The sequence below is a fragment of the Papaver somniferum genome, unplaced genomic scaffold (genome assembly GCF_003573695.1).
Source record: "Papaver somniferum cultivar HN1 unplaced genomic scaffold, ASM357369v1 unplaced-scaffold_132, whole genome shotgun sequence".
Classification (NCBI taxonomy): domain Eukaryota; kingdom Viridiplantae; phylum Streptophyta; class Magnoliopsida; order Ranunculales; family Papaveraceae; genus Papaver; species Papaver somniferum.
Window position 1 is genome coordinate 17,477,941 of NW_020622381.1, and position 10,597 is coordinate 17,488,537.

At 32.3% G+C, this 10,597-nt stretch overlaps 1 long non-coding RNA gene across 1 annotated transcript; it reads right to left on the reverse strand.

Annotated features, from left to right (window-relative positions):
* Nucleotides 1–941: 941 nt before the first annotated feature.
* Nucleotides 942–2,051, reverse strand: LOC113333359. Its single transcript, XR_003351956.1, has 2 exons — nucleotides 1,766–2,051; nucleotides 942–1,359 (listed from the first exon to the last, which is right to left on the reverse strand). It is a non-coding gene; the product is annotated as an uncharacterized LOC113333359 (long non-coding RNA).
* Between the last annotated feature and the right edge of the window lie 8,546 nt (nucleotides 2,052–10,597).

A 10,597-nucleotide genomic window follows, 5' to 3' on the forward strand; every position in this document is an offset into this window, starting at 1 on the left:
AATTGTACTGAAAACGCCTCGGCGTTAGGAAAGGACAAATCATTGATTATATTCCATTCGGCCAACCACTGCCGAATATCGGGGTATTACATGACTAACTAAATTAAAATGCCATTATGACCCGATAAACTAAATACTTAAATAAACATGTTACTATGATTCAATAAACTAAATATTCGGATCGTTACTAATGGTCGGGGCTGTAAACCCCGGATATTATCATCCGATTAACTAAACCCCGGGCCTTAGGCCCCTACTAATTTACAGACTCAAATTCCCGGGCCATAGGCATCTGATTATTTGTTTCGACTAACAGAACATCGGGGTAGCAAGCTCCGTCAAATCTATAGGATCAAATACACTTCCTAATATAACTAGATTTCATGATCAAATAATTTTATAACTATATAGTTTCTAACTTTAACAGATTCCTAACGGTCGGGGTCGTAGGCCGCAGCTAATATGATCCGACTAACTAAACAGTGTTGTCGCAGGCCCCAGCTAACCTATAGGCTCATTATGTGGTCATAGGATTTGAGTAATACCCTTATATTATGGTATTGCTCTATTGTTATCGATGGAATGTCTACTTATCAAAAAACTTCTTAAATTTATAGATCACTCAGCTTCATTATTTTAGCCTTAAACTTACTCATTAAAGTTTTAGTGGATGATAAAATAAAGGTTGATAATACTTGAGACAAAAAATATAAACAAACAATGTTGAAATACTACGTTACACTGCACCCATTGTATCTAAGTCACATTCACCCACTTCCCTAGGTAACAAGTTTTTTGATAGTGCACGTATAATTTACTTAAGGTGTCTTTTAGCGGATTTTTTGGTATAAAAAGTAATGTGCAGTTTTTTGAGTATTTTGAAAAAAAGATCTCAAACTATATTTTTTTTATAAATGTATATATACATACGTAGGAATGTATGACTTCTAAACAATATTACAGCAACGATATTTAAGCATTGCATTTTACAATAAATCTAAACATATTATATTGAGTGTTTAAAGTTACAAAACGAACCATAAACATACAAACAAATACAAACGAGGAGGTTGAGTCCCGAACGGGATGATACTTGTATATATTTATATATACATATTTATGTATATGTGAACAATGGAGACATGGGATAGTTAAAAGAGAAGAATAAGAGAGATGATTGTTTCCTTTTTGCTAAAAAAGGCTCTCAATGATGAGCATGTTTGGAGTGTTTCGAATGTCGATGCTTCACATTTTTGTTATGTTTCGAATGTGGATTTTTTGGATATGACTGTTTCATATGGTTCTCCTCGCCTTGCACTTTTGGTGCTTGGTAATGCGCTAAATCTTCATTGGACTTGCCTACAAGAAAATTCACAAAATTATATCATTTGATAAATCAAGCCAACATTAATTAAAAGAACATTAAAAAGCTAATTTGCTTGTTCCTTTGGTGTTTTATGGACATACGTCAATCTTACATTTTAAATACATGAAAAATAAATGAGCAATAATAATAACACTACTAGTTTTCTCTTTTAAGCTTTCCGAAAAACTATTTAAAAAAGAAGAACAAAAAAAAAAACCGAAATGTCTCTAAAATGAAGAAATTAGGATCAACTTTTTTTTACGTAAATTTTGTACAATCATATAAGTACTTACCCACATGAGACTGTATTAGACATGTATAAGAAAAGTGTAAGATATAATTCATTTTTCGACAATGATATATGTTTAAAGATAAACAAGAAGGTAAGTTATTTAGTACTTCCTCCGATTTTTCGTTGCATGAGTTGCTCATTATAACCGAAAGACGAAGCAAAGCAATAGTTGGCGCAAAGTAAATAAGATGCACGACAGACATTCATGCAACTTCGAAATCCACGTGCTTGAGCTTTGTCCACGAAGAAGCTCGTCGATGCAATCAAAACTAACAGCGCGACGACGCGGAATTTGTTCGTGCTTAGTGCCATCTTTTTCTCTCACCCACTCTTCGTTCTTTCTATCCTAAACGTTAAATTCTCCGCTTGTTCTTGTAGCCTCAAAAGGCAATGTATTTGATGATTTTGATTGCTATTTGTAAGAGTTCATGTGACTTATTTTGTCTTAGATTAGTTAGTGGTTAATAAAAGATAATTTTTGTTGCAAGAAATATTCAAACTAAATTTCATCCATAAAACTGAGAATTCAGTTAAGGCAGGGGTATAACGTAATCTGATAAAGATGGTATGGATGGGACTTCCACATCATACCCATCCGTAATGCATGTGGGTATCTCATTGAATGTAAAAACATGAACCTTATAATACTTAGACACGACCAGTACTTTGGAATAACAACTTTGATATATGTACCATGACACTATGTGTATGATTTCCTTAACAATAAAGAAATATACAAGGAATATTAAAGAGATTGAGACATTCAAAGGACTGAATGATCTTAGTATTGTATAAACATATTCATCTGAATGATAGTAAGGGAAGATCTGCTTGTCTTTCAGGTGCGGTTCTTATATTATCGACGTAGAGGTAGAGTCCAACTCACGGTCTCGTATAACTTGTTGCACCTTGGTGCATGGAGAGCATCTCCAATCGGAATTTGGTATACTTCATACATAAAAGGTGTTCCAGGACATCCATATAACAATGTAAAAGCAAAATTTATGGGAGAGAAAACTTCATCTCCAAACCGTGGGATTTTAAAATACAATTGTTTCATATGTATTTGAATTTACTAGATGGTGCCCATGCTACATACTTGGCATAATTAACTTTCTTAACAACTAATAAAATAACGCTGCAAAATTAATAGCTTCGTGTATTATTTTTAATACCTCTAACCGAAAACTTTTTTCTTCCTAACATAATGATGAAAATTGATAGTTTCATATACCTTTTTTGTTGTACCCTCCAATCAATATATTGTTTCCCCGATAAAATGATGTGGAAAACGGATTCCTGGATATACATTTTTGTTATATCTACTAACTAATTTATTTTTCTTTCTAATAAAAGGATGATGAAATTGATGGTTGCATGTATATATTTGTTATATCCTCCAACCAAGTTATTTTTCTTTATAATAGAAGATGATGAAAATTGATTGTTGCTTGTATTATTTTATCACACCGCCCAACCAAATAAAAAAAATCTCTTTGTAACAAAATTATGATGAAAATTGGTATTTTCTCGTACCTTTTTGTCCTACCCTCCAACCAAGTTCTTTTTTCCCCTAAAAAAATGATAATGACCATTGATAGTTGCTCATACCCTTTTGTTATACAGTCCAATCAATCTATTTTCTTTTCCAACAAAATTATGCGGAAAATTAATAATTGCCTCTATATTTTTGTTATACCTTCCCACCAATTTTTTTTCTTCCTAACAAATTGATGATAAAAGTGTTATTTTTTATTTAAATAGATGAGGTATATTACTAAAATTACTGGAAAGCATATGAAAAAAATAAATTGTGTATTTTTACTGGAAGCCTCTACTAAATAATGTAGTACTGATTTTTCATAGAAGTCGTATTAACAAAAAAAAATACAAAGGCCAAATAGTTTAATTAGGAGCACAAAGACAAAAAAGATTAATACATACGTATTAACTAAATCGTGTACCCTCCTACCTTCATTGATTAAATACATATTAACAAAATCGCGTGTGGAGGAAAGTGACAAAGTGCAATTTACCTCATCTAAATAGTTATCTGAATTTCGCATTACATAATGTAGGTAAAATTCTTCGGAAGGATATATTATTGGTATTCAAAATAATATAAATGGATTTTGTACTTCTTACCAGGAAAAATGAACATATAAGCTCAAAACGGTGTGTCCACGAAAAGAAAACGGGTGGCCATCCGAAAAACATGATTCTAAATTTTCGCGAGAGACTTATCTCATCGAAACATTAATTAAATACCCCTAGAATCCAATGTCTCTATAAATACCCTTATTCATTTAATAAACATCCATACCTTCTGTATTCCTTATCCCCTTGAAATAGGATTACTTAAATACCATTTCTTATAAGTTTTCCTTACATGTGACATGCTTCTTTATTTTAAAAAACAACTAGTTCCATCCCCACTACCACCAGCGACCCTCCACCACCATCCCACCACCACGCTACCATTGCCGCTGGCACCACCACTACCACCAACGTCACCACCACCACCACACCGTCGGCGGCGGCGGCGCCACCTATGGGACGGAGCTAGGAATTGTAAACATGGGGGTCCTAAGTTAAAGAAATAAAATTAAGGGGGTAATAATTAATTTTTCTTATAAATAATGGTAAAAATGAAGGATTTTTAAGTGGTTAGAGAATATTTAAGGGAGGCGGGAGCCACCATTGGCTTCCATGTAGATCCGTCCCTGCCACCACCGTAGCCACCATTCCACCGTCGTTATCGCAAACACCAGTCCACCGCCACCACCTATGCTGCCACCATCAACACCAAACTCAAAAGCCAGGTTGACACCAAAAATCTAGTGTCAACAACTCAAGTTGATACCGAAACTCAAAAATTCAAAAATTGAGTTAGGTCCAGATTATGATGTCAACATTCCAAATTGACATCATAATCTAATATCGAGAATCCAAGTTTACATCACTATCTGGTGTAACAACCCAAGTTCATATCAACATCTAGCGTTAACAACTCCATGTTACCACCACCATCGACCACAACCATCATTACCTCTCCACCACCCCACCACAACCTCCGCCTCCGCCACCTACCACCAATACCAAGTCAAGCCAAATTCATACTAAAATTCGATGTCAACAACCCAAGTTGACATCATAGTCATGGTATCAACAACCAAAAAAAGAAAAAAAAAAGTTGACGTCATAATCCGGTGCCAACAATCCAAGTTGACATAATAATATGGTATCAACAACAGAAATTGATATTATAATCTGGTGTTAACAATCCAAGTTGATCCCAAAAATATAAATTCAGAAAAGAAAAGAAAACGGGAAAAAACCACGTCACATAGCGACCAATATGCAATTATAAGGAATTTTGACGAGTTATTAGAAATAAAAAAAGAAGAAGGGAAGTAAGAAATACTAAATAGGAATTATAAAAATTATATTTTTAAAGAATATTTCAATTATACCTGCAGGTGTATTTGTGAAAAGGAAGGGTTTCCACTATCTCAATTTAGTTGTCCTAACTCATATCCGGTAGATGCATAATTCCAATGACAGAACCTCTCTAATAAGAGTTAGAACTTGGAAGGGTTAGTTGACATATTGAACGCTCAATATAGAATGACAATAATATACTTGTAACGATTTAGTAATTTGTGGGTTTTTATGTATTCTCCAAAATAAATAGCTATTTTATACATTGCCCCCTTTTGAAATTGATAACAGGTAAAACCCTCTACAAGCTTACTCTAACTATCAGTTAAGTGAGCTCATGCCTAACATTATAAAGTATTGAATATTCAAAAACACTAAAATACAGGGGGACAGTTAGCAGTGGTGTTTAAGGATTTTAGAGAGCAAAGTTAATCGAGGTGTTTAACAATCATTCGTTGCTTCGAAAAAGGAGAAGGCTTTCTTCCTAGCGATGGAACCTGAACATATCATAATGAGGTATTTTAGCGAATGATGGATCATTGATGTCGAATTGCAATTCAATGCTTGAGCCAATATATTGGAGCCTTTTACAACTGAGGTGATGATTTATATTCATACAAATAAAGCCCACATAACAGCTATATTCCCAAAACCGAAACGACAAAATGTAACAATTATAACAAAAAATGAAAGGTCCAACGAAAAGCAAACATGGTCAAGAAAATCAGTCTTGTTTCTGCAAATATACGAATTGTCCTTAAATATTGTCGTAATAATTTAAGGGAATAAGAATAGGGATGGGAGCAAGTATTTAAATCGTGAGGCGAAGGGTGTCTCGTTTTCTATTTTTGAGAAGCGATTCGTAGGTTGAATCGTGAAGCGAAGATTTATAGTTGGCATTGAATTGTTAAATACTAGAAATAACCCGTGCTGTAACGGAACGTCATGAGAAAAATTAATCTAAGTTCATGGTTTTCTTGCAGCAATTCTCAAACGTTACACAGGTTGATGAAGGTTTATTGTTTCTTATTTTAAAAAGATATGAGTCAAAATATATTTTCTTTATGAATAATAAATTATGAGTGTAATAATATTAGTTTTAATTGGTTGTAACAATTAATTGTTCACTTTGTTTTTTTTTTTTGCTACATTAATTATTTTAATTAATTGGTGAGGAACTAATTATGAGGGTCATCATTGATCTGATCTGTGATAAATGTATAAGGGTTTGTTAAATCACTTGAATCTTCTAAATTACTGGTGGTGCACTTGCAGAAAAAAAGTACCATATGTTTACTCCTCCATTGAAGACCCTGTTTGTAGTTTTGATAACGACATAATTCGTGGTTTCATTTTGATATACAGATTTTGAATAAATTTTTACTCTCATTGATTGTGGTTTTATTATATAGGTAAAAATCTAGAACTTGGTAATTTTTAAAATTTTCATATTAACAAAACCGTTTGATTATAATATAAATTCATCAATTTTAGGATGCTTGTCCGGCAGTATAAAACCAAATAATTTCTCAAAAGTATCCACCAAGTATTAAATACATGATGTTTTTCAAATAAATATTCGACATTGGAACGAAAAAAGATAATCCACCATAATTTTGTTGCACCTTTATTTCATAGTTACTGTTGGTATCCATTGCTCAACATTAGACTATATCGGAAGTAACATACGTGCACATCACTGTTCAAAATATTTCTTCATGGTACCTTATCATATAGCTGGTTCCAAATTTATTTATTTTTAAAATATTGATAAAAGCTTTAATGTTATCTTTCTTTATTGGTTGATGAAGGATGATTAATTTATTACAAACATTAATATCAATTATACATATTTTTAACTCCAAAAAATATAAATAATGGTCTTTATTTATCTTTATGCCACATTTAATGTTTTCTTAAGATCATAATGATGAGAGGAATCTAATTAATGTATGTTCAATAATGAAAAGAAGTTACAATTGTTACATACGTCAGATGTCTTTGGTTAGGATAAGATTAGGATGGTCAGATGCAATGTTTGTCTCTCAAAATGTTATCCGACTGTCGAAGGCTCAAAAACCCATTATGTTTTTTATTATAGATATAGTTTTATGTGTTATAAATCGATATGCAAACAATCATAAATATAAAATTTAGGCAAAAAGTATTTATTCAATCCAATTTTGGAGCATTCCATTTTTGATTTGTGATGTTGATAATGCATTAAATATTAGAATTTTATCAAATAGTAAATAGAAAAGATAAAATTGATGTTTCGAATGTATTATTTTTTACTTTCAACTGATAGTAAAATAAAATCTAATAATTTTACACAGTAAATAATGATTTTTGTTATAGGGAAAGTTGATTTTTTTAGGGGGAAAGCATTTTAAGGGGAAAGCTAATATTATGGAGATGTGTATAGGGGAAACATTTACTGGAATTGACTTTCACAAATTATTTTGAATTACTACATTACCCTCTGACCATATATATATCCAACTGACCATGAACTTCACTAATGCACGAGGTGTATTTGATAAAATGTATCACCGATTGTCATGGGTGAATTTTTGCAACTTTAATTGGGTTTTTCCAGTACCATTACCATCATAACAAACCGCAGAAGGCACAACATTTTGGAGCAACTTTAAATCGCTAATCTTGTGAAAACTTTATGGAGGGAAAAACTAGACGGACCATAGGGTTAGATATCAATATTTCAGTCACGAACATGGGAGAACAAATAAAAATAAGAAGAAGAAAAAGCAAAAGCTACTGAACATTTGGTGATCTCTGCTAAGTTAAGCCCTAACAATAGTTCTGCATCAAGTATGGAATTATTTTTTCCTATCATTATTATATTATTAGATGCTTCAAGAGATTCTAAGTGTTACCAAAGATCACGATCACTCTTAATCCTGATGATTTTGAAGCTGGGGTTAAAAAATATACTTGTTTTCCTATCATTTGAAACTAATTTCTTAAGAAATTTATAGATTCCTAATATTTTGTTACATTTTGATTTGTTAAGTTATGATGGAAAAACAATATTGGATGATGTTTGTTGCGATGCTTCAGAAAAATCACAAGACACTTTTGGGGTATCGTCGATTAGAATATTTGCCGGTGGTGTTTCTTTAAGAATGCAGAGCATTTATTTCTTATTTTCTAGTTCATGTCCGTGGAGGTATGAACGATATAGTTTAATTATAAAAATGATTTAGATTAATCATGTTTATACAATAGCTAAGATATACGATTAGGTTAAGTTGAGGGCAAAAACTAAACTTATGCTATGTGTTTTCTTAAGGGGAAAGACAATTTTTTACTCCTCCCCTTGAATGAATCAAAGTCAAAAACAATATACTATAGTCAAACAATTTTAGCTTTCCCCCTAAACAAATCAGCTTTCCCTATAACAAAAATCTAAATAATATTATATGTTTGTTTTGCTAAATTTGTTATAATTATCTTGAAGAATTCATTATATTGTGTAAATATATGAAAATAATTTATTCGGATATAATGTGCCGCCACGGCACGACAGGATACAACAAGGATATTCATCTGTTATGTCAGTGTGCCATGCCGTGTTTTGACTAAAAAGTACAACAAAACACGTCTTGAATTCCTGAAACGGGACTAAAAAGCACAACACGAATCAACACGTCTTAAATTCCTGAAACGACACATCACGACATACAACACGCTAGACAGACTTCTTCATGTGTCGTTCTAGCACTGCATGATATATTTTACACCACTTGGAGAGCTTTAACTGACTCGGTTCCACTCGATTACCGTAACACTCAGAACTATTAGTCGAATTAGGATTTTAATGATTTCGGGTTTTCGATCCTAAACTAGTGGAATTGGAACCAATATCGGTAAATTTGTTGGGTTTCCATTCAAAAACATATCAATTCTTATTACAAGAAATTGTCTTTCTCAACTTGAAAGTAATTTACATGCATCAGAATTTATTGTTATTCATTTACTTATGCTGTAATTGATATGAAACAAAAAAGAAATGGAAAATGAGAAATCTAAAGTCAAAACTCGATGTAAACTTCAGATAGAAAGTGTTGAGATCCGACAACGAAGTAGAGAATCCTAATACTAAATATAAATAAATTGACCATTTGATTATCGGTCAGCTACTTAAATTCATTTGAATTGGGGATTAGCCACCAAATTTAGCAAAACTTTATAATACATTTGGATAAATAAAGTTATAAAATGTATCTAACCTAAAAATAAAATCGTTGTTCTAACATTCCCAGCCCCTTGAAATGCCACTGGTCTCAAGTTGGATCTCAAGACGATATGATTTATTACATTTAACAATTGCTAGCCAAGGTGGATTCCATAATCTTGATAAGCTTGACTTGTATAACGTAAAAATCAATCCAGTTAAGTTGCTTATCAGATCATCAATATTCTCATGTGCTAGAAGATATATTCTTATCATTCTGGTTCTTTTGGCCCCTACTCGTGATACAATACCTTGGAACATATAAAATTGCATTTTGAACCGTTTGTTGCTTGTGTCCTTAAGATATTTGAGGACTATTGTATAACTTCCAGTAATATATACAGTAAGTTCAAATCCTATATTAGCTCTTCTCATTCCATGCTTCTCATTGTACTCAACCATTAAAATCATAAGTTTCAATCCTTATCCACGATCAAATATCCTGCGAGTAATAATGATCAAACAAGATTTTGATTTCTCCTATAAATTCGAACAATGGACACCTCCGTATGCTCAGTCCCCTAAGGTAAACACATGTATCATAAGATCTTGAATACATCACTCCTGCTCAACACCATTTAACAAGTTATTTCATTTTTGTACCCATTCGTGTTTTCTCCACTACAAAAGATTTAATCCCAATAGAAAGGAGCTCAAACTTTTCTCGAACTAATTGTAATCGATATTCCTTGACGAGAATTTAAAATTTTTTCACTTTGGACTGTTTTTACTGTTTTATATGCAGAAGAATCATGCGATCGGTTACAAGGCAAGTCTTGCATTTTTAGATCCTAACACAACATGTAGTATCCATTTTTATAGCTATACAATAATATACATCTGGACCGTAGAAGAACCAAATCAACAAATTCAAGATATAAAATTTATATAGTGTTATCATATATAAAACATGAGAAAGTAAAGGAACTCGAATCTATAGTGGTTCGATGTTATTACTTACGCTTACTTTGAATCTAAAACTTTATTAATGGTGAAGAACTTGTTACAATAAGGACTAGAAATAATAATAAACTCTCAACAAAACCCTAGTCTAGCATTTTCCCTCTTAAAACTTAACTAGGCTTCTCAAGGAACATGCCCTGTATTTATAGGGAACATGTTTATACATCAATCTTTGATATCTATATGTTATCTAACTTGATATAGGTATCCTCCAATCTTCAGTAAGGCCTTCTGCTCTATTTGTTACCATGATTTCTTGCTCGCCGTTATCGGGAAT